This window comes from Thalassophryne amazonica, chromosome 5, assembly GCF_902500255.1.
Source record: "Thalassophryne amazonica chromosome 5, fThaAma1.1, whole genome shotgun sequence".
In the NCBI taxonomy this organism is placed as follows: Eukaryota; Metazoa; Chordata; class Actinopteri; order Batrachoidiformes; family Batrachoididae; genus Thalassophryne; species Thalassophryne amazonica.
Genome location: NC_047107.1, coordinates 15,335,313 through 15,361,001, shown reverse-complemented (window position 1 = coordinate 15,361,001; position 25,689 = coordinate 15,335,313). Strand labels below are relative to the sequence as shown.

The window sequence follows — 25,689 nt, the reverse complement described above, 5'->3', positions numbered from 1 at the left end:
TGACATGATCTATCTGGGAAGAGACATATTCTGTGTGTTGTTGCTCCAACAAGAGCGGCACGCTGAGCAGGGTGGCGAAAGTAGTCCGGCGAGCTCAATCTGTGGGCAAGCTATCCCATAAAGCCAAAATAGCAGAGATGCTGGTCCAGTGAGAGCGGCACTCTGAGCAGGGTGGGTTATACATAAAACAGTTCCTTTCTGCAGATCAATGGAAATATTAGGGCCCAGTCCCACTGCCGTTTAGGAGGATTTGCGTATGGATTGTGCACAAAATTGGCTCATATTCGCTTAACATCCGCAATATGCGTGAAACATGCTTGTATGAGTTGGCCGACACCCGCACACTTCTGCAATTATCCACAGAGGCACGTTTTTCCATTGCCAGGATTTTTGAGCTGCACAAAATTTTGGCTGCGGATGACATCCACCTTACATACTCAATACATACACAATACATACTCAATCTATGCGCTGTATATTCGCCGTCATCTGCTGATATCCGCTACTGACAGAGATTTGCGGCTTGGCAGCGGACTGGGACAGTGTGTAAAACGGATATTTTGCGTGTCCATCCTGTCCACATCACGAACTAAAATAAGTTGTAGCGACTGCATAGAGATTGGCCACGAATAAAGCGTTTTTATTACATCTGCTTTGCATCTGATTTGCGGCGGATGCAAATCAGATGCGCTGTGTTCACAGCTGGATGCCGTTCTTTGTTCTACCGGCTGTCACGTGCTCTGCGCTGGACGCTGCGTATATAAAATAATTATTTTGTTGGGGATTAATCATTTTATTCTGCAAATTGCTTGTTGAAAACGGCTCTAATCACCTCCTGAATCACAGAGGAAGCTGCAGCTGGGCCGTTTGTGTGCATGCACGCGCACGCAAATGGCTAACAAGCTGCAGAAAGCATTTTGAGACGTCTTAAAAGGTAATTATTTGACTTGTTTACACTGTCACGGCTTGATAAAACAGTTGCGTGTTTTTCCTTCTTGTCTGCAGCTGTTACAGTATTTATTTCTATGTTTATAACAGATTTAACTTCTTGTTATAATCGTTCAGACGAGCTGTGCTCTAATGCGATCCGCTGACGTCACCACTCGCCCTGTTCACTGCTTGTTTACTCCAATCAACTTGTCCGAGTCCAGCAAATGCTCCAGAGCCTGTATTGTTGGTGTGAATAGTGATGCAGACAGCCCGAATGCGCTTCTTTTATGACTGCAATGCAGATGCCGTGCACGCACAACATGTGCGCAATGTATTCATAATACACCCGTAATACTGCCGTGATAATCGCAATGCGTCGGATCTGTTTTCATCACTACATGCGTTATACAACCGTGATTGTTCAGCATATATTCACTGTATATTTTTAATATATCCGTAATTCATACTGTGACATTTGTCATTTTTGGCCATTTTTGTTGCGGACGACAACGAATGCCCGTAATTTGTGTACTCAATTCATGCTCAATTAATCCTCTCCCCAGTGGGACCAGGCCCTTAATGACATCAAGCAACATTTTTCAGCATGCTATAGTGCTCTTACAATGCTATTCCATGGACTCCTGAACAGATTTGGAAACTAATTGTAAAGGTACGCTTTCAGCAGATTTAATGCCTTCAGTCTGAAAGCAGAAAGGAGAAGGAGGAGACATACCATGTCATCTTCTCCAAAAAGTACATTTGGATTCACCGGTGCATCCATGGACCCCAGGGGATTAAAGCTTGGTCAGATCATCTGTCACAGTTTGAAAATAAACTTAAAACATCTTCTGCAGGCAGGTATACAGAGGGTCCAGACCCCGATATATGGATTGCCTCCAGACCCCATCAGGGCCATTGAACCTGGGACAATGCAACTGCAGGCACACAAGCCCGACCTACTGAGCCAAAAAAATCATGAAGTGCGCAAGTAAATGTGGGTTGGTGAGAAATGCAAAACCTCAAGTTAAGTGATGTGCTCATTATACCGCACTCCTGCACATGTGGTTAAAAAAAACACATTTTGCACAAAAAAATACACAAGTATTTTTGATATTAAGAATCCCAAAAGACTAAGCACACCACTAACTGCATGAATGCAACCAATATATTGGGTATAAGCAAAAATGAAAGCATCCCAGCAGTCATCACTGACAGACCTCCGGGTGGATGTCCACCCACTTTTTCTTGGTGAACCATGTCCACTCAAAGAAAACTTGCCTTATGTCGCCTGCAGGACGCGAATCAGTAACCCTCATTCATGCACTGAAACATGGCGGACTTGCTGTCCCACAAATAATCACTCAAGCCATGTTAAGAATCATGGTGGTTTTCTATTTTTTTAAAGACATATCTTTATCAGCATGGATTCTGGTGTGAAACAAGTTATTGTTGCGTTTTTCAGAGCGTGAATAGTGAGAGAGCATTTCATGAAAAAAAAAAAACGTGCAGTGTGTTATGTGTCGACGCGGGTTGAGGAGCGGACCTGCGTCTGACGGAACCCAGCGCTAAAATAACCAGAAAGCAGTTCCAATAACAAAACAATTTATTTCTTCCACCTTTGGTGCATAAAAATGTGTACAAACTAAACCAGCGTCAGTCTGGTGGAGTGAAGGCTGGCACGCTCTCCAGCGCCTAAAAGGATCGAAGCCCGGCGCTTCTGGACTCACTGTTACCGCCAAACACCCCCCAGGTGGACACGACAAACCGACTCTCTGCGAAGGATAGAAGAGGTGAGGTAAGTCAGCAGTTACAACCAATATCCTTCAAAAGGCACACACCATCAGCAACACATTCAGGTCTGTATTTAAGCTTTATGCAAATGAGCAGCTTCTCACAACAGGTGGAGGATCACCGGTCCGCACGCCATGGCAGTGAGAAGCGAGCTGCACAATTCTCATCACAATTCAAATATACTGCGTAACAAAATACCAAGTTACTATCAACAATTAGTCAAACAATTAATCACCTCTGATGTGTGCTGACAGCATGTGTCCCTCACCCTTCTTCCTTCTCAGGCACGATGTGTCAAACCCAGGCGCGGTCCTCAGCGTCTCACAAACGAACATCACAAGGTCGAGTTCCCGGCAATTCTGCTTGAATCACACATGGCTTAAATGCAGAACGCCATCTAATTATCTGCTTCAGCTGAAAGTCTTTAAGGTTGCATGTGAGCACCATCCACAGGTGCTGCACATAATGTTGATGAGGGTGAAGGACTCTTCAGCCAGCACCTTCTCCACAGACAAATCAGTTTTCATACCACCTGGAGAGCAAAGAAAAGAAAAGAACACCAAAATGTCCAGCCACACCCCCCCAACACACAACAGTACCCCCCCTTTAACGGGAAGCCTCCCGGCGACCGAACAGACCAGGCCCGAGAACAGCACCTCCCTCCGGGGTCCTCGTCAGGAAGCAGACAGCACAACGCCCCCAAGGTCCACCACAGACAGCAGGACAGGGCACCGCAGCTGGAAGGCCGGCTGGCATCAACAAAAACCCCAAAACAGTCCCCAGTACAATCCAACACACAAGAAAAAACATAAAACCCACCCAAAACCTCCCCAGGGGACCGTCCCATCCAACCCCGGGAAGAAAAGAAAAACTCCCAAACGCAAAAACCCAACACAGCCCCACAAACACAATACAAACATAAATGCATAAAAGAAAAATAACAAACAACCCCCCCAGAACGACCTGCAGAGCTCTGACAGCGCTAATGCAGACCGCAGTGGCATCTTTTAACATCACGCTGCAGTCAGGTGACCACCAGTCGTATGGATGTTGAGAAGGACGAGCAATAGCAACTCTACATTTACAGCCATGAGGAGAAACTGAGTCAGAACAGAGACATTATTATAAAATATCAATCAATCAATCAATTTTTTTATATAGTGCCAAATCACAACAAACAGTTGCCCCAAGGCGCTTTATATTGTAAGGCAAGGCCATACAATAATTATGTAAAACCCCAACGGTCAAAACGACCCCCTGTGAGCAAGCACTTGGCTACAGTGGGAAGGAAAAACTCCCTTTTAACAGGAAGAAACCTCCAGCAGAACCAGGCTCAGGGAGGGGCAGTCTTCTGCTGGGACTGGTTGGGGCTGAGGGAGAGAACCAGGAAAAAGACATGCTGTGGAGGGGAGCAGAGATCGATCACTAATGATTAAATGCAGAGTGGTGCATACAGAGCAAAAAGAGAAAGAAACAGTGCATCATGGGAACCCCCCAGCAGTCTACATCTATAGCAGCATAACTAAGGGATGGTTCAGGGTCACCTGATCCAGCCCTAACTATAAGCTTTAGCAAAACGGAAAGTTTTAAGTCTAATCTTAAAAGTAGAGAGGGTGTCTGTCTCCCTGATCTGAATTGGGAGCTGGTTCCACAGGAGAGGAGCCTGAAAGCTGAAGGCTCTGCCTCCCATTCTACTCTTACAAACCCTAGGAACTACAAGTAAGCCTGCAGTCTGAGAGCGAAGCGCTCTATTGGGGTGATATGGTACTACGAGGTCCCTAAGATAAGATGGGACCTGATTATTCAAAACCTTATAAGTAAGAAGAAGAATTTTAAATTCTATTCTAGAATTAACAGGAAGCCAATGAAGAGAGGCCAATATGGGTGAGATATGCTCTCTCCTTCTAGTCCCCGTCAGTACTCTAGCTGCAGCATTTTGAATTAACTGAAGGCTTTTTAGGGAACTTTTAGGACAACCTGATAATAATGAATTACAATAGTCCAGCCTAGAGGAAATAAATGCATGAATTAGTTTTTCAGCATCACTCTGAGACAAGACCTTTCTGATTTTAGAGATATTGCGTAAATGCAAAAAAGCAGTCCTACATATTTGTTTAATATATGCTTTGAATGACATATCCTGATCAAAAATGACTCCAAGATTTCTCACAGTATTACTAGAGGTCAGGGTAATGCCATCCAGAGTAAGGATCTGGTTAGACACCATGTTTCTAAGATTTGTGGGGCCAAGTACAATAACTTCAGTTTTATCTGAGTTTAAAAGCAGGAAATTAGAGGTCATCCATGTCTTTATGTCTGTAAGACAATCCTGCAGTTTAGCTAATTGGTGTGTGTCCTCTGGCTTCATGGATAGATAAAGCTGGGTATCATCTGCGTAACAATGAAAATTTAAGCAATACCGTCTAATAATACTGCCTAAGGGAAGCATGTATAAAGTGAATAAAATTGGTCCTAGCACAGAACCTTGTGGAACTCCATAATTAACTTTAGTCTGTGAAGAAGATTCCCCATTTACATGAACAAATTGTAATCTATTAGACAAATATGATTCAAACCACCGCAGCGCAGTGCCTTTAATACCTATGGCATGCTCTAATCTCTGTAATAAAATTTTATGGTCAACAGTATCAAAAGCAGCACTGAGGTCTAACAGAACAAGCACAGAGATGAGTCCACTGTCCGAGGCCATAAGAAGATCATTTGTAACCTTCACTAATGCTGTTTCTGTACTATGATGAATTCTAAAACCTGACTGAAACTCTTCAAATAGACCATTCCTCTGCAGATGATCAGTTAGCTGTTTTACAACTACCCTTTCAAGAATTTTTGAGAGAAAAGGAAGGTTGGAGATTGGCCTATAATTAGCTAAGATAGCTGGGTCAAGTGATGGCTTTTTAAGTAATGGTTTAATTACTGCCACCTTAAAAGCCTGTGGTACATAGCCAACTAACAAAGATAGATTGATCATATTTAAGATCGAAGCATTAAATAATGGTAGGGCTTCCTTGAGCAGCCTGGTAGGAATGGGGTCTAATAAACATGTTGATGGTTTGGATGAAGTAACTAATGAAAATAACTCAGACAGAATAATCGGAGAGAAAGAGTCTAACCAAATACCGGCATCACTGAAAGCAGCCAAAGATAACGATACGTCTTTGGGATGGTTATGAGTAATTTTTTCTCTAATAGTTAAAATTTTGTTAGCAAAGAAAGTCATGAAGTCATTACTAGTTAAAGTTAATGGAATACTGAGCTCAATAGAGCTCTGACTCTTTGTCAGCCTGGCTACAGTGCTGAAAAGAAACCTGGGATTGTTCTTATTTTCTTCAATTAGTGATGAGTAGAAAGATGTCCTAGCTTTATGGAGGGCTTTTTTATAGAGCAACAGACTCTTTTTCCAGGCTAAGTGAAGATCTTCTAAATTAGTGAGACGCCATTTCCTCTCCAACTTACGGGTTATCTGCTTTAAGCTACGAGTTTGTGAGTTATACCACGGAGTCAGGCACTTCTGATTTAAAGCTCTCTTTTTTAGAGGAGCTACAGCATCCAAAGTTGTCTTCAATGAGGATGTAAAACTATTGATGAGATACTCTCTCTCACTTACAGAGTTTAGGTAGCTACTCTGCACTGTGTTGGTATATGGCATTAGAGAACATAAAGAAGGAATCATATCCTTAAACCTAGTTACAGCGCTTTCTGAAAGACTTCTAGTGTAATGAAACTTATTCCCCACTGCTGGGTAGTCCATCAGAGTAAATGTAAATGTTATTAAGAAATGATCAGACAGAAGGGAGTTTTCAGGGAATACTGTTAAGTCTTCTATTTCCATACCATAAGTCAGAACAAGATCTAAGATATGATTAAAGTGGTGGGTGGACTCGTTTACTTTTTGAGCAAAGCCAATAGATTCTAATAATAGATTAAATGCAGTGTTGAGGCTGTCATTCTCAGCATCTGTGTGGATGTTAAAATCGCCCACTATAATTATCTTATCTGAGCTAAGCACTAAGTCAGACAAAAGGTCTGAAAATTCACAGAGAAACTCACAGTAACGACCAGGTGGACGATAGATAATAACAAATAAAACTGGTTTTTGGGACTTCCAATTTGGATGGACAAGACTAAGAGTCAAGCTTTCAAATGAATTAAAGCTCTGTCTGGGTTTTTGATTAATTAATAAGCTGGAATGGAAGATTGCTGCTAATCCTCCGCCCCGGCCCGTGCTACGAGCATTCTGACAGTTAGTGTGACTCGGGGGTGTTGACTCATTTAAACTAACATATTCATCCTGCTGTAGCCAGGTTTCTGTAAGGCAGAATAAATCAATATGTTGATCAATTATTATATCATTTACCAACAGGGACTTAGAAGAGAGAGACCTAATGTTTAATAGACCACATTTAACTGTTTTAGTCTGTGGTGCAGTTGAAGGTGCTATATTATTTTTTCTTTTTGAATTTTTATGCTTAAATAGATTTTTGCTGGTTATTGGTAGTCTGGGAGCAGGCACCGTCTCTACGGGGATGGGGTAATGAGGGGATGGCAGGGGGAGAGAAGCTGCAGAGAGGTGTGTAAGACTACAACTCTGCTTCCTGGTCCCAACCCTGGATAGTCATGGTTTGGAGGATTTAAGAAAATTGGCCAGATTTCTAGAAATGAGAGCTGCTCCATCCAAAGTGGGATGGATGCCGTCTCTCCTAACAAGACCAGGTTTTCCCCAGAAGCTTTGCCAATTATCTATGAAGCCCACCTCATTTTTTGGACACCACTCAGACAGCCAGCAATTCAAGGAGAACATGCGGCTAAACATGTCACTCCCGGTCTGATTGGGGAGGGGCCCAGCGAAAACTACAGAGTCTGACATTGTTTTTGCAAAGTTACACACTGATTTAATGTTAATTTTAGTGACCTCCGATTGACGTAACCGGGTGTCATTACTGCCGACGTGAATTACAATCTTACCAAATTTACGCTTAGCCTTAGCCAGCAGTTTCAAATTTCCTTCAATGTCGCCTGCTCTGGCCCCCGGAAGACATTTGACTATGGTTGCTGGTGTCGCTAACTTCACATTTCGCAAAACAGAGTCGCCAATAACCAGAGTTTGATCCTCGGCGGGTGTGTCGCCGAGTGGGGAAAAACGGTTAGAGATGTGAACGGGTTGGCGGTGTACACGGGGCTTCTGTTTAGAACTACGCTTCCTCCTCACAGTCACCCAGTCGGCCTGCTTTCCCGGCTGCTCGGGATCTGCCAGGGGGTAACTAACGGCGGCTAAGCTACCTTGGTCCGCACCGACTACAGGGGCCTGGCTAGCTGTAGAATTTTCCACGGTGCGGAGCTGAGTCTCCAATTCGCCCAGCCTGGCCTCCAAAGCTACGAATAAGCTACACTTATTACAAGTACCATTACTGCTAAAGGAGGCCGAGGAATAACTAAACATTTCACACCCAGTGCAGAAAAGTGCGGGAGAGACAGGAGAAGCCGCCATGCTAAATCGGCTAAGAGCTAGTAGCTACGCTAAGCTAGCGGATTCCTAAAAACACGCAAAGTGAATAATGTGTAAATAATTTAGAGGTGATTCAGCAGAAGGAGTGCTTTAGTTAAGGCACGTAAAGATTACACTGGGAAACAAATCGTAATCTAGATAACTAGATCAATCTAACTGCGCAGATTAAACAGCTAACAGATACAGAAAAACACCGCTGTGCTCCGGAACAGGAAGTGATACAATACCGCAGTGAGAGCCAACCACCAGTAGAGGCAAGCAATGCTAAATATAACGCAATGCTAAAATACCCTCGGCCGTGTGAGCCTTGTGTTCTTTATAATTTGCAGTTGTTTAATTAAATATTAAGATCCTGTTGTCTTACATACAATTTGTCCATGTTCAGTGAAGCTCCCCTATTAATCAGTCAAACAAAAACAATATTTACCTTTTAACAGCATCTGCAGGAGGCTTTGCGTGTGTGTGTGTACATGAGCTTTTGACAAAAGCGGAAGTTATGCAAATCAAGGAATACTTGTAGATCCCCCAGCATTTGCTGGTATTAATGACACAAATTTAAGTCCAAAGGAAGTTAGCTACCAGCCTGTGATGTCACCATGCTAACATCTGCGAAATAAGTTCAGAGGTGTTATTAGGGTCCAAAAATGGCGTTTCGGTTTTAGAAGTGTTTATTTCTCCCCATCTTTTACATAATATATGACAAAGACGATATATTTGCACACAAACGAAACAGAGTTTTGCAGCTAGCTACCAGTCTGTGATGTCACCATGCTAACGTCTGCGAAATAAGTTCAGAGGTGTTATTAGGGTCCAAAAATGGCGTTTTCGGTTTATAAGTGTTTTTTTTCTCCACATCTTTTACATAATATAAGCAAAGATGATATATTTACACGCAAATAAGGTCTGTGCCCCAAGAACGTTCCCTGTGAATTTGAAGACTGTGGCAGTAATAGAACTGGACTTATGCTATACACCAACAGACAGACAGACAGGATGCCAGGTCTTTGCAATAACCGATAGCCATATGTTGGCCTTGGGTAAAAATGATTTTTGAACTTTTTAACTGATTGTGCATCATTATGGATAAGAATCAATATTCCTGCGTAAACTGATTTTTTTAACACCCCCTTCCTGTTATGCATGGAGACATTTATTATTAAATGTCTCTCTGCGGGTCACAGAGCTTTGTCTTATCGTGCCCCTGTTCTGTGAACGACTTAAGACGCACTTATTTTCCCTTTCATATGGATAGCATACTGGTACAGTTTTGTTTTACGCTATTTACTCTTTTAATTCCTTTATTTGTCTTTCTGATGCCTGATTCTGTTTTTCTCTCTGTTTAAGGTGCAGTTCCATCCAGAGATGGGAGATGTATTCGTGTTGGTGATCCTCCTGTCTTGCGAGCCAAAATGAATAAATGAAAATAAATAAATAAAAATAAATAAATAAATAAATAAATAAACATGACACAAAATGTTAAACTCTTTAAATATGCCTGGTGTGATCTCTCTGCTGATCTCTCTGTGTGATCAGCAGTTTGTCAAGTAATACGTTAACATACCAGGTTCAGAAGAATCGGTAAAACAACCTGGGATGAGCAGGCCAACAAACAGGCAGGCAGACATGAGTTTGACTCCATTGATTGACCTTTGGTAAGTTTGAACTTGCTGGGCAATTCCAGAACTCATCTCCATATGTGTGCCAAATTTAGTGCCAATCAGAGTGACAAACTTAAATTGTGACCTTTGACCTCATTAACTTGACTCCAGCACCTCTCAAGCTCCAACTTTGTTCAGTGCAGCAGAGGAACCAAGATACGAGGTCTGTCCAAAAAATATCGTACCTTTTTATTTTTTGAAAAAACCATATGGATTTGAATCACGTGTGATTGCATCAGCCAAGCTTGAACCTTCGTGCGCATGCGTGAGTTTTTTCATGCCTGTCGGTTGCGTCATTCGCCTGTGAGCAGGCTTTGAGTGAGCAGTGGTCCACCCCTCTCGTCAGATTTTTATTGCGAATAAATGTCTGCATGATTTGGAGCTTTGGTGCATCAAATTTTTCCAGAAACTGTGAGAGACCTCCAGGTGGAGAGGGGTGGACCACTGCTCACACAAAGCCTGCTCACAGGCGAATGACGCAACCGACAGGCGTGAAAAAACTCACGCATGCGCACGGAGGTTCAAGCTTGGCTGATGCAATCACACGTGATTCAAATCCATATGGTTTTTGCAAAAAATAAAAAGGTCCGATACTTTTTGGACAGACCTCGTATTTTTGTTTGTTTGTTGCCGGAACACTCAGAGCAGAGACACTGTCAACTCGGGTAGTATCTACCTGGGCTGCGACTGTTGGAGAATAGTAGGAGACACATATTTGTGACAAAACACACAAATTGGTGACAATTTTCACTTGGAATCACACTGAATCGATGTACGTTTGCAAACAAAGTGCTCAGGATGGCTGTGGACTGCTACTCACTCACTCATCTTCAACTTCTTATCTGTGATCGGGTCGAAGGGGCAGCAGCTCCAACAGGGGGATCCCGAGGCGTTTCCATGCTAGGGTGGAGATATAATCTCTCCAACTAGTCCTGGGTCTTCCCCAGAGTCTCCTGCCAGATGGACGTGTCTAGAGCACCTAACTAGGGAGGCACCCAGGGGGCATCCTTACCAGATGCCAGAACCACCTCAGCTTTCAAAGCAAAGGAGCAGCGGCTCTACTCCGAGCGCCTCACGAATGACTGAACTTGTCACCCTTTCTCTAAGAGAGACACCAGCCACCCTCCTGAGAAAATCCATTTCGGCCGCTTGTACTGTCCTTTCGGTCATGACCCAACCCTCATGACCATAGGTGAGAAGGAACAAAGATTGACCAGTAGATGGAGAGCTTAGCCTTTTGGCTCAGCTCCCTCTCCATCACAACAGCACAATAGAGAGAATTCCATCCATTATCCCTGTTGCACCGATTCTCTGGCCATCTCACATTCCATTGTCCCCTCAATCGTGAACAAGACCCCGAAGTACTTGAAATCCTTCACTTGCTACAAGACCTCATTCCCTACCAATGAAGCCAACATGACCACATCGCCTGCAAAATCCAGTGATGACTCTGAGCCCACCAAAATGAAGACCCTCCTCCCCTTGACTACGCTTCGATATCCTGTCCGTGAATATCACAAACAGGATTGGTGACAAGGTGCAGCCCTGGCAGAGGCCAATCCCCACCGGACATGAGTTCAACTTACTGCCGAGAACGCAAAAACAGCCCTCACTTTGTGAGTACAGAGATTGGATGGTCCTGAGAAGGGACCCCTTACTCCATACTCCCGCAGCATCTTCCGCGGTACCCGATCATATGCCTTGTCCAAGTCCACAAAACACATGTAGAGTGTATGGGCATAGTCCCAGGTCCCTTCCAGGATCCTTGTGTGCTTTCACAAGGATCCTTGGTTGTTTCACAGCCAACACTGAACTCTTTAATCCAAGGTTTGACTATTGGCCGAACCCTCCTTTCCAGCACCCTGTAGTGGACTTTACCAGGGAGGCTGAGTAGTGTGATGCCCCTGTAATTGACACACACTCTGTGATCCCCTTTTTAAAATATAGGGGTCGCCACCCCAGTTTGCCACTCCTTAGGCAGGTTTGTGGGCTACTATTATGTGAAATGAGGCTGTAGAAATACCACAGAGTGCAGCCATGAAATTTCAAGAACTCCCTCATGAATACCATTAGCAAATTGTCGCAGACCAGTGAGATACCACCCTTAGACATATGTGATGATATGGGGAGATGTAAATTTAATGAAAATTGGCTTTTCAAGGAAGCCTTTGCAGCATGGCTGAAACCAGTAATCATTTTGGTTGGGCGCCTCAAAATTTTACTGCATTGTTTGTTCTCTGTTTCTAAAGAAAAACAAGTCAGCCCTCCCTCATCACTTTTTTCTGATGTCAAGGATAATAAAACTTATATATGTGTGTGTGTAGCAGGATGAAAGTCCCAGGTCCCAATTGAAAAGACGTTCCCGCTAGCTTGGCTAATGGGGAGTTCCCCTTTGGCTGACCTGGTAGAGGAACGGTCTTTTGGTGCGAGCCGCGTGGGTTCGATCCCCCACCATCGTCCCATGCCACGAAGGTCCTGCTGCTTCAATCTGGCGTCACGAACAGGATGTGGATCACAGAGTATGCTAACATGCACCTGTGACTTCGGGATGAAGTCAAAAATGGTGGGGAGATGTGTAGCGGGATGAAAGTCCCGGGTCCCAATTGAAAAGACGTTCCTGCTAGCTTGGCTAATGGGGAGTTCCCCTTTGGCTGACCTGGTAGAGGAACGGTCTTTTGGTGCGAACCGCGTGGGTTTGATCCCCCCACGTCGTCCCGGCCACATATATATATATATATATATATATATATATATATACACTCAACAAAAATATAAACGCAACACTTTTGTTTTTGCTCCCATGTTGTATGAGATGAACTCAAAGATCTAAAACTTTTTCCACATACACAATATCACCATTTCCCTCAAATATTGTTCACAAACCAGTCTAAATCTGTGATAGTGAGCACTTCTCCTTTGCTGAGATAATCCATCCCACCTCACAGGTGTGCCATACCAAGATGCTGATTAGACACCATGATTAGTGCACAGGTGTGCCTTAGACTGCCCACAATAAAAGGCCACTCTGAAAGGTGCAGTTTTATCACACAGCACAATGCCATAGATGTCACAAGATTTGAGGGAGCGTGCAATTGGCATGCTGACAGCAGGAATGTCAACCAGAGCTGTTGCTCGTGTATTGAATGTTCATTTCTCTACCATAAGCCGTCTCCAAAGGCGTTTCAGAGAATTTGGCAGTACATCCAACCAGCCTCACAACCGCAGACCACGTGTAACCACACCAGCCCAGGACCTCCACATCCAGCATGTTCACCTCCAAGATCGTCTGAGACCAGCCACTCGGACAGCTGCTGAAACAATCGGTTTGCATAACCAAAGAATTTCTGCACAAACTGCCAGAAACCGTCTCAGGGAAGCTCATCTGCATGCTCGTCGTCCTCATCGGGGTCTCGACCTGACTTCAGTTCATCGCCATAACCGACTTGAGTGGGTAAATGCTCACATTCACTGGCGTTTGGCACGTTGGAGAGGTGTTCTCTTCACAGATGATGCCAAGGAGATGTGTTGCACTGCATGAGGCAAATGGTGGTCACACCAGATACTGACTGGTATCCCCCCTCAATAAAACAAAACTGCACCTTTCAGAGTGGCCTTTTATTGTGGACAGTCTAAGGCACACCTGTGCACTAATCATGGTGTCTAATCAGCATCTTGATATGGCACACCTGTGAGGTGGGATGGATTATCTCAGCAAAGAAGAAGTGCTCACTATCACAGATTTAGACTGGTTTGTGAACAATATTTGAGGGAAATGGTGATATTGTGTATGTGGAAAAAGTTTTAGATCTTTGAGTTCATCTCATACAAAATAGGAGCAAAACCAAAAGTGTTGCATTTATATTTTTGTTGAGTATATATAAATGGGGCCTTAAGCTTAGCAAACCCAGGGCCAGTGCAAGTTTTATGGGATTCTTTAAGATCTAAGACAGGAGATGACAAAAAGCAGCCAATATTGTTCAAAAATCGGGGGCATAGGCAGGTTCTTGGAGATGGGAGATGGGCTGAGGTGCTGTGCCCCAATAAAGGACGTGTGTTCCCCCATTTGTCTGTAGAACTTAAAAATTGCCAAACGGATGTTCATGAAGCATAGTGGTGCAAACAGCACCAAGATAACAGCATGAATACAAGAAATTTTTAAAACTGCATTTTGCCTTGTGACATGGGGTATTTTTCAAACATTTTTCTGTTTCTCAAGAAAAACAAGATATGAATTTCAATAAAGAGGATTCTCAATGGTACAACTGCTCTTGACAAGTCTTTCTAAATAAAAAATATATTGACATGTATAATTTGATCTGCATAATAATCAGATAATCATAATCTGATAATCAGATCTGCATGTGGAAGAATAGCGATTGCCTTGGTGGAGATAAACCCTCTCTGACTGCCCCATATGTCAATAAAGATCTCATTCCTAGTTGTTAATATGGTGTAAGCAGTTTGTCACCCTTCTGAGTCTGGTCTGCTTAAGGTTTTTTCCTTATACATATATATGTGTGTGTGTATGTATGTGAGGGCATTTCTCCTTAAAGTAGACCTGCATTGAAATAAATGCAGTCAGATCTTTGGACCAAAAAAATGACTTATATTTACACATAAGATCCTTCTGAATGGAGTAAAGTAAATCTGCAAGCCCAGATCTGTCATTCAACGGAGAAATCTTCATTTAAAAATGACAAATTTACAGCTAAAATTTAGCCCTCCGCAAAACTGTCAGCACATCCGGGACGCTGCCGAGACGTCAGGGAAAAGACCCTATCCCAGCATGCATTGCGCGCGGCAACTGTAATTTGTGGATTTATGTCAGTGTGCATCTGCACCTTTTTCTTTTCTTATACAGAAGGATCTACTTTTTTTTAAAACTTCATATTGTCTTGCGGCACGTTTGGTGAGTACACATTTCTTTTATTTGTGCTTGAAAATTATTTTGGGGGACTTTTTCATACGCCCGTTTGATTGAGTGGTGTCGCATTGAAAATCTACTGTCTTTCACCTCCGGTGTTACCGTCGTAGGGTACGGAGGCGGGACCCGCAAAGAATCCAAGTCATTAAAAACATATAAACCTCTCTCAGCGGCCACGGAGCTCTGCGGCTCAGATTACCGAGACGTGCGGTGCTGCAGAAAGTCTGTCCTTGCAGCAACAGGTGTCACCGGCCGCTCGCATCAAAACAGCGAGCGTATTCTCTGGACTTTTCACAAGTTGGCTGCACCTCCATTCAGTAGACAGGGACATGGTGCCGGCTGCACAGCAGACACGGGGGCGATGTGAGTGGCCCGCTTCGGCGTTTACCGAGCACGCAGACTCAGTAAGCGCAAATAATTTGAATAAGTAATAAGACTCTTTAGTTTAACACAAATACATTATGACATTCACAGCCAGTTTTATATTGGGATGAATAAATGATCATTTTCACATCACTGACGATGTGTGCATCTTCATTCACATCAATCAATTATTAAGAAATATAAACATCGCTCACTGCATGATAAATCTGACCGGAGTCTGCATTTCTCAAAAACTGGACAACTATGCAAGGCCAGTGAAGGAAGCTACCAAGACACATTAGTAGATTGTCCTTTTGTCTTCTGCCATTCTGTCCTGTGGTGTGTCCCAAGGTTCCATTCTGTGACCTAATGTGTGGCATTGTATTTGCTCCCACTTGGACACATCTTGAGTTCTTTTGATGATGTCTCATATCATTGTTATGCAGATGATATCCAACTGCACATCTTGTTTACTCCTCAGAATGTTACTAATGTATCTGTCCTTCAAAACTGTGTTAATGTCATCAAAAACTGGATTGCTGCTAACTATCCGTCGTTTAATACAGCAAAAACCAAAGTCCTTGTTTGTGCCTTGTTTGATGAGTTTGTTCCCTCAGTAATTAAGAACCTTGATTCTCTGTCCTCTTCTGTTCACTCAGCAGTCAGAAATCTGGGTGTTACATTTGACCAGGCTCTCAATTTTGATGTTACATATCTTGTGCAATCTTTCTTCTTCCATTTACGGTACATTGCGTCTCAAGCTGAGCTGGAAATGAACACCCAAACTTTAATTTAATCAGATCTCGACTATTGCTATTTGCTGTTCCCTAGCCTCAGTAATAAACTGGTGCCAAAATTTTAAATCTTGTCACCTACATCAACCTGACCTCATTAAAAATGCACAAGATGCTAAGAAAATTGTCCAATCTTCTAGATTTGAATACTTCAAATTCTAATTACAAACTTTTCAGGATGTCACTGACCTTTGGTGACCCTGAGAGGTCGCTGACCTTTTTGAATTGCTCCCTTCAACTTAATTTGTGCTCACAACAGTACAATTTTTTACAAATCAAAATGTTTAATGTCACACATTCTGGTATCATGCATTTATAATTATCAAGATAAGATAATTATAGTGGGCGATTTTAACATCCACACAGATGCTGAGAATGACAGCCTCAACACTGCATTTAATCTATTATTAGACTCTATTGGCTTTGCTCAAAAAGTAAATGAGTCCACCCACCACTTTAATTATATCTTAGATCTTGTTCTGATTTATGGTATGGAAATAGAAGACTTAACAGTATTCCCTGAAAACTCCCTTCTGTCTGATCATTTCTTAATAACATTTACATTTACTCTGATGGACTACCCAGCAGTGGGGAATAAGTTTCATTACACTAGAAGTCTTTCAGAAAGCGCTGTAACTAGGTTTAAGGATATGATTCCTTCTTTATGTTCTCTAATGCCATATACCAACACAGTGCAGAGTAGCTACCTAAACTCTGTAAGTGAGATAGAGTATCTCGTCAATAGTTTTACATCCTCTTTGAAGACAACTTTGGATGCTGTAGCTCCTCTGAAAAAGAGCTTTAAATCAGAAGTGCCTGACTCCGTGGTATAACTCACAAACTCGTAGCTTAAAGCAGATAACCCGTAAGTTGGAGAGGAAATGGCGTCTCACTAATTTAGAAGATCTTCACTTAGCCTGGAAAAAGAGTTTGTTGCTCTATAAAAAAGCCCTCCGTAAAGCTAGGACATCTTTCTACTCATCACTAATTGAAGAAAATAAGAATAACCTCAGGTTTCTTTTCAGCACTGTAGCTAGGCTGACAAAGAGTCAGAGCTCTACTGAGCTGAGTATTCCATTAACTTTAACTAATAATGACTTCATGACTTTCTTTGCTAACAAAATTTTGACTATTAGAGAAAAAATTACTCATAACCATCCCAAAAATGTATCGTTATCTTTGGCTGCTTTCAGTGATGCCGGTATTTGGTTAGACTCTTTCTCTCCGGTTGTTCTGTCTGAGTTATTTTCATTGGTTGCTTCGTCCAAACCATCGGCATGTTTATTGGACCCCATTCCTGCCAGGCTGCTCAAGGAAGTCCTACCATTATTTAATGCTTCAATCTTAAATATGATCAATCTATCTTTGTTAGTTGGTTATGTACCACAGGCCTTTAAGGTGGCAGTAATTAAACCATTACTTAAAAAGCCATCACTTGACCCAGCTATCTTAGCTAATTATAGGCCAATTTCCAACCTTCCTTTTCTCTCAAAGATTCTTGAGAGGGTAGTTGTAAAACAGCTAACTGATCACCTGCAGAGGAATGGTCTATTTGAAGAGTTTCAGTCAGGTTTTAGAATTCATCATAGTACAGAAACAGCATTAGTGAAGGTTACAAATGATCTTCTTATGGCTTCGGACAGTGGACTTATCTCTGTGCTTGTTCTGTTGGACCTCAGTGCTGCTTTTGATACTGTTGACCATAAAATTTTATTACAGAGATTAGAGCATGTCATAGGTATTAAAGGCACTGCGCTGCGGTGGTTTGAATCATATTTGTCTAATAGATTACAGTTTGTTCATGTAAATGGGGAATCTTCTTCACAGACTAAAGTTAATTATGGAGTTCCACAAGGTTCTGTGCTAGGACCAATTTTATTCACTTTATACATGCTTCCCTTAGGCAGTATTATTAGACGGTATTGCTTAAATTTTCATTGTTACGCAGATGATACCCAGCTTTATCTATCCATGAAGCCAGAGGATACACACCAATTAGCTAAACTGCAGGATTGTCTTACAGACATAAAGGCATGGATGACCTCTAATTTCCTGCTTTTAAACTCAGATAAAACTGAAGTTATTGTACTTGGCCCCACAAATCTTAGAAGCATGGTGTCTAACCAGATCGTTACTCTGGATGGCATTTCCCTGATCTCTAGTAATACTGTGAGAAATCTTGGAGTCATTTTTGATCAGGATATGTCATTCAAAGCGCATATTAAACAAATATGTAGGACTGCCTTTTTGCATTTACGCAATATCTCTAAAATCAGAAAGGTCTTGTCTCAGAGTGATGCTGAAAAACTAATTCATGCATTTATTTCCTCTAGGCTGGACTATTGTAATTCATTATTATCAGGTTGTCCTAAAAGTTCCCTAAAAAGCCTTCAGTTGGTTCAGAATGCTGCAGCTAGAGTACTGACGGGGACTAGCAGGAGAGAGTATATCTCACCCGTGTTGGCCTCTCTTCATTGGCTTCCTGTTAATTCTAGAATAGAATTTAAAATTCTTCTTCTTACTTATAAGGTTTTGAATAATCAGGTCCCATCTTATCTTAGGGACCTCGTAGTACCATATTACCCCATTAGAGCGCTTCGCTCTCAGACTGCGGGCTTACTTGTAGTTCCTAGGGTTTGTAAGAGTAGAATGGGAGGCAGAGCCTTCAGCTTTCAGGCTCCTCTCCTGTGGAACCAGCTCCCAATTCAGATCAGGGAGACAGACACCCTCTCTACTTTTAAGATTAGGCTTAAAACTTTCCTTTTCGCTAAGGCTTATAGTTAGGGCTGGATCGGGTGACCCTGGACCATCCCTTGGTTATGCTGCTTTAGACGTAGATTGTGGGGGGTTTCCCATGATGCACTGTTTCTTTCTCTTTTTGCTCCGTATGCATCACTCTGCATTTAATCATTAGTGATCGATCTCTGCCCCCCTTCACGGCATGTCTTTTTCCTGGTTTTTTCCCTCAGCCCCAACCAGTCTCAGCAGAAGACTGCCCCTCCCTGAGCCTGGTTCTGCTGGAGGTTTCTTCCTGTTAAAAGGGAGTTTTTCCTTCCCACTGTTGCCAAGTGCTTGCTCATAGGGGGTCGTTTTGACCGTTGGGGTTTTTCATAATTATTGTATGGCCTTGCCTTACAATATGGAGCGCCTTGGGGCAACTGTTTGTTGTGATTTGGCGCTATATAAGAAAAAAGTTGATTGATTGATTGATCTTATCTTAGGGACCTCGTAGTACCATATCACCCCAATAGAGCGCTTCGCTCTCAGACTGCAGGCTTACTTGTAGTTCCTAGGGTTTGTAAGAGTAGAATGGGAGGCAGAGCCTTCAGCTTTCAGGCTCCTCTCCTGTGGAACCAGCTCCCAATTCAGATCAGGGAGACAGACACCCTCTCTACTTTTAAGCTTAGGCTTAAAACTTTCCTTTTTGCTAAAGCTTATAGTTAGGGCTGGATCAGGTGACCCTGAACCATCCCTTAGTTATGCTGCTATAGACGTAGACTGCTGGGGGGTTCCCATGATGCACTGTTTCTTTCTCTTTTTGCTCTGTATGCACCACTCTGCATTTAATCATTAGTGATCGATCTCTGCTCCCCTCCACAGCATGTCTTTTTCCTGGTTCTCTCCCTCAGCCCCAACCAGTCCTAGCAGAAGACTGCCCCTCCCTGAGCCTGGTTCTGCTGGAGGTTTCTTCCTGTTAAAAGGGAGTTTTTCCTTCCCACTGTAGCCAAGTGCTTGCTCACAGGGGGTCGTTTTGACCGTTGGGGTTTTACATAATTATTGTATGGCCTTGCCTTACAATATAAAGCGCCTTGGGGCAACTGTTTGTTGTGATTTGGCGCTATATAAAAAATTGATTGATTGATTTTCAATACACAATCTTGGTATCATTTCATCACTTTGGAAACTTTTGACCCCTGGTGACCTTGAGAGGTCATCCAAATGAAGCTCAATGTTGTTCACGGCACTGTATTTACTCCACCTTGTTTCTACAGACAGATGCATGGCAACTACATGCAGCAGTGCACTGAAGCTTGTTTTTCTTGCATGTACAATTACCTCTCATGCAATGAGTTGTACATTGACAGGTAACTAAACTGACAAGCCTCTGTGATACAGAAACAATGGGAGTCAGAACTGGTACCAGTGCTCCATTTTCAGTTTTCCATCCCATGGATTGTGGTGGAGGCAGTACAGGTTGCTGTTGGTCTGCTTGGTACCACACAGCTGCTTGGTAATGAGCTCTCTCTATGTGAAATGACAGGGCATCATGAGTTGGTGGCAAGGTTTCCAGCAAATGTGTCTGAGTGAAACGTGTCACCCTAGCTCTGTCCGATGAAATGCAGTCAGTCTTGAAGACTTTGCAAATGAATGCCTCTGCGTCTGCAGTGATGTGGTCACTGAGATTCCCTTTGCCAAGACTTGACAGCAGGTTGTAGCGCTCCTTGAACGTCTTACAGCAGGATTTCTTGCTATGACCAGCTAGAAATGATGTGGTGTCACAGCCTGTGATAGCATGAAATGCTGAAAGTGCACTGAGTATATCATCTCCAAGACTTGCTGACGGCATGAATGGGGATGTACTTCATTTTATTTGCTGTTCCTGTTTTCATTCAAACCTTCTTGCATTACATCTTGTTGAAGTGGGTCACCAGCAAAACCAGGACATCTGTATCACAAGAGGCAACAACAATGCTTGGCTCTTGATGCAATGCAGCACCATTCTTGTGTCAGCATCTTCATGTTTGGCCTCCAACTCCTGTGTGTTGATGTAACCATCAGAGGATTCCACCTGTTCCTCATCAATGAAACCACCTGCAACTATGATGACTTTGTCCTGTGGTGCCTGCAGCAACAGTTGCTGGGACAGAAACCTTGCCAAATCTGCCTTGTTCTGATTTTGTGTCATGAAATTGTCCCATTTCAAGGGCAAAAGAATGTCTCTTCTTTTGATCTCACCTCATACTGCTACAACTTTGTGAGAACGTTTGTCTCTTGTACCACTTTTGATGGAGAGATCATAATATCTGTTGAAGGTAACACTGATGCGACTGAACAATGCCCCCAAGTTCATTATTAGCCAAATCACCAAAGGTTCTGGCCTTTGATGATTTACCCATTGCAACATGTGCTTGACCATCAACAATGACAGTTCCATCAGTACCAATTTCCCTGGAAGTCAGGGCCTCAGGACAAGGAATATCTCCAATCAATGACTCCACCAAGACAGAATTCTGACCAGATCGAAGTTATCCTTTCATATCTGCCAAAGATGGAGAAGGCAGCAGCTCGTGCTTGAGGATTTCCTCCAAGTTCACATCCCTTCCAGCCTGACATGCCGTGAGTACCCATTGCAGAAATTTCCTATCTGCACATACAATCGTCTTTGTGGTTGAAGATACTTTGTGCTCTATGTCAAAGAGAGAAGCAAAACTAAGATACTTGTTCTTGCAAAAAGGTTTGGTGAAAGCAACTGTTCTCCTGCCATCTTCGCCAATTTCAAGTCTGTCTCTGACAAATTTTCTCAGCTGATCTTGACTTTTCTGACAAGCATTGAGTAGATCATCACTGATGCTCTCTGGTACCACATCCTTTGTTGCAACATTTTGCAGATTTGGTCCTCGTTCATCGGCAAAGACAAGAAAACATTGAAAGGTGGTTAAGATGTTCTCATGCTTCAAATCAAGCTTCTGTCTGGCAGGGTTGCTTTCATTGTGAGTGATACGTGTTTTAGTGTTTGATAAGTGAAATAATTAAATATAAAAAACTCCAGAACTTCATTGCACATGGGTTTAGACACAAACATATGCTCGTGCATGAATTAACAGTCATACCCACAGGGCTAATTATGTAATCACTCAATGTCACAAAGGCCAAGTAAGCTATTTTCATAAATGTTATATTAAGAAAAAGAGATTATCTAAACTTGGGACACAGTTTGACAAATAATTGAAAACATTTTAATTGACAATCAACAAGCTCTCTGTGAAATGAAGTTGAACGGAGCAATCTAAAAGGTCAACAACCTCTCAAGGTCGCCAAAGGTCAAGGACATCCTGGCTATTAGAATTATTAGAATTTGAAATGTTCAAATCTAGAAGATTGGACAATTTTCTTAGCATCTTGTGCATTTTAAATGAGGTCAGGTTGATAATACATGCTCAAAGTGGGATTTCTGGTCGGGTCAACAGGTACAAAGTTCAGTGACCTCTCAAGGTCATCAGAGGACAGTTACAGTTTGGCAAATGGCAGCTTTGGAATCAGCACACCCAAATTGACAAAGTAACACTATTTGACAACTTTTACTCAAAAATGCCTGTAAGTCTTTAAGTCTTCTCTGGATTGCTTACAAACGGTCCAGAATGCTGCTTCAAGGCTTCTTATAAGATCCTCTGTTACTCATTGCGCGGCTCATCGCATGCGGCTCGTGAAGCTTTACTTGGCGGCTCGCAAACCTGGCAACGCACCCCACCAACCATTTGTGAACGCATGTGCAGCGATGTCATATAATAGGCTACTTCGGATGTGAGATGCAAAAATCACATGACAAAATGGATCGTTTTGTAATTAAAAAGGGAAAGAAAATAGCTGATGCAGGAGATGGAAAGACACAGAGAGTTGCAAGAAACAGAGAGGGGAGAGAGCGTGAGGAAGATCAGCATGCAGACCCCGATGAGGGGACAAGCAGCCAAACGGAAAGTCAGAGTACAAAAAGGAAGGTACGAAGCATACAAGATGAGCACAGGAAATTTCAAGATAAATGGACGGATGAGTTTTTGTTTATTCTCCATAACACGACCCCGCTGTGCTTATTGTGCAATGAAACCCGTGCCTGCTTTAAAAGGAGTAACTTGGAGAGGCATTTCAAAACAGCGCATCCACAGTTTAATGAAAATTATCCACCTGGCAGTGAAGTAAGAAAGATTAAAATAACACAGCTCACTACTTCACTTGGTGAGCAGCAAAGACTTATCCACAAGACAAGCTCTGCTGCAGAGCTTTTAACAGAGGCGTCTTTTGAGATAGCATGGATTATGGCCCGGGACAAAAAACCTTTCTCGGACTCCGAAACAGTTAAACACTGTTTTTTGGCTTCCGCGGAAATAGTGTTCAGAGACTTCGCCAACAAGGACGAGATCATTAAACGATTAAAAGCACTACAGCTGTCTGATTCAACAATGAGGCGGATGGAAAACATCGGAAAGGACATTCGTGACCAGCTGTTTGCTGATCTGCGCGCCGCACCTTGCTTCAGCATGGCAGTGGACGAAAGCACTGACATCACTGATGTAGCTCAGCTGTGAGTTTGGGTGAGGTTCCCAAAAGAAAACTCTTTTTGAGAGGAAATGTTGTGTTTACTACCACTCCAGGGCCAAACAAGAGGCGAGGATATCCTGAATGCACTTTTGGCATTTTTTGAGGAAAATAATCTCAGCTGGCCCAAACTCGCAAGTGTCTGTACTGATGATGCCCCAAGCATGTGAGGCAAGGAGAAGGGTCTTGTTGGCCTCATGAAAAAAGGGATGAAATGCCAAATTTCATTAGCTTCCATTGCATCATCCACCAGGAGGCCCTGGTGTCAAAACTCAGAAATAATGCATTTCAAAATGTGATGCAAATTGTTGTGCATGTGGTCAACTACATTGTTTCAAGAGCACTAAACCACAGACAGTTCAGACAGTTAATCGAGGACTATGAAACAGAGTACAGCGATTTAGTGCTGCACAATGAAGTAAGATGGCTGTCTCCTGGGAAAGTGCTGGAGCAGTTCCTGAGCCTTCTTCCTGAGATCAGCACTTTCTTGGACAGCAAGGGGAAGCAACAGCCAGAGTTGAAAGACCCACAGTGGATTGTGCAGCTGGCCCTCCTTACTGACATTACATGTCAGCAACTCCAAGGAAGAGACAAGCTCCCAAGTGACATGCTGAGGGCAGTCAGAGCATTCCAAAGCAAAATAACTGCTCTGTGGATACCTGACAGAGAAACAATTCCAAAGCAAAATAACTGCTCTGTGGATACCTGACAGAGAAACAATCACACGAGACCCATCACTGCTGCAGCATTTCAGCTACACTGGATTTGTTCAAGTTTGGGAGGAGCTGAAGCTTGAGTTTGAAACCACGTTCAGTGATGTGACTGAACATCAGAACATTTTCAATTTTATTGAAGACCCCTTCCACATGGATGTATCCTCTCTCACTCCATCCATCACTCAGCTCTGCCCTGGTGATTGTGCTGCTCTGGAGTGTGAAATAGTTGAGCTGCAAACAAATGCCATTCTCCAGGTTGAACTCAAAGCAGGTGTTGGCCACTTCTGGAGTTTGGTTTCTGAAGCAAGCTTTCCCACTTTGAAACCACTTGTGCAGAAAGTGATGACTTTTTTCGTGAGCACATACACCTGCAAGTCAACATTTTCAACTATGAACACTATCAAGAGGAAACTGACTGACAAATGCTCATCTTGAATGTCTTACTGTGATTGCAACAACAAACTACAAATACATCAAGAAGGTCAAGGCCATGCAAGCAATGTTCCGCTCATCCCAGTACTAAGGTAATAAATATCTTAATTGAAAATATATTGCTTTTGTCTTTTTTGTGGACGTTTGTGCACATTTGCAAAGGCGTGGTATGTTAATGTACATATGCGGCTCTCCTCCTGGTTTTTTTCTTCGTATGTGGCTCTTAAGAAAAAAATAGTATCACTGCTCTAAGAGGTCTCACATAACACCCATTCTGTCTTCTTTGCATTGGCTCCCCATTCAGTTCAGACTGCAGTTTAAAATACTCGTGATGGCTCTGCACGGCAAAATGCCTTTACATCAATGAACAATTGCACCCTTATATAATAAGCAGGTCTCTAAGGTCCTCGGACCAGAGCTGTCCCTAGGTCAAGGCTGAAGACATACGGAAACTGTGCGTTTGAGGTTGTGGCTCCCAAACTTGTAATGCACTGCCATTGCATCAACATTCTGTGGACTCTGTTGAAACTTTTAAAGAGAAGCTCAAGACCCACCTGTATACAGTGTTGCCACAGTAACTTTGAAAAGTTACTTTATTAGTTACATTTTACACTAACTTTATACAGTTACTTCATTAGCAGCTGCGGACAACTTGACGGCAGCTGCTGAATGTAACTAATAAAGTAAGTAGTAATCTAACTTAGTTATTTTTAAGCTTGAGTTACTTTGCTGATTGCTCAATCTTAAGAGTAACCAAGCTAGGTTACCTTACTAGTTAAATTACTTATTATTTACAAGTTGTCAACCGTCCTGTTGCTGGCCTATAAAACTGTTCATGGACTGGCTCCTTCCTACCTGGCGGACTTGGTCAAGCCCTATGTACCGGCGTGGCCCTTGCGTTCACAAGGCGCAGGACCTCTGTGTGTTCCAAGGATGAATAAAATGTCTGCAGGATATAGAGCCCTCTCTTACCGTGACCCTGGTCTCTGGAATGATCTATCTGCATCTATAAGGCAGTCTGACACGGTGAAGACTTTTAAATCAAGATTAAAGACCCACTTTTTTATACTGTCTTATCGTTAATTTATGTTTTTATGTTTGCTTTGTAATTTCTTTTTATTCTACTATGTTTTACCTTTTTAGTGGGCCCTTTTTGATTTTAATTCACTTTGTACTGCTATGAATTGTGTGTTGTGTGAAGCGCCTTCAGGCGACTCTGCCATGAGATGGCACTATACAAATTAAT

The 25,689-nt window shown here is 42.7% G+C and overlaps 1 long non-coding RNA gene across 1 annotated transcript; it reads left to right on the top strand.

Moving 5' to 3' along the window:
- The first annotated feature begins 1,589 nt into the window (after nucleotides 1-1,589).
- On the top strand, nucleotides 1,590-23,713 carry LOC117510129. The gene is made up of 3 exons (XR_004560628.1): nucleotides 1,590-1,600; nucleotides 9,779-9,784; nucleotides 23,572-23,713. It is a non-coding gene; the product is annotated as an uncharacterized LOC117510129 (long non-coding RNA).
- Nucleotides 23,714-25,689: the final 1,976 nt, after the last annotated feature.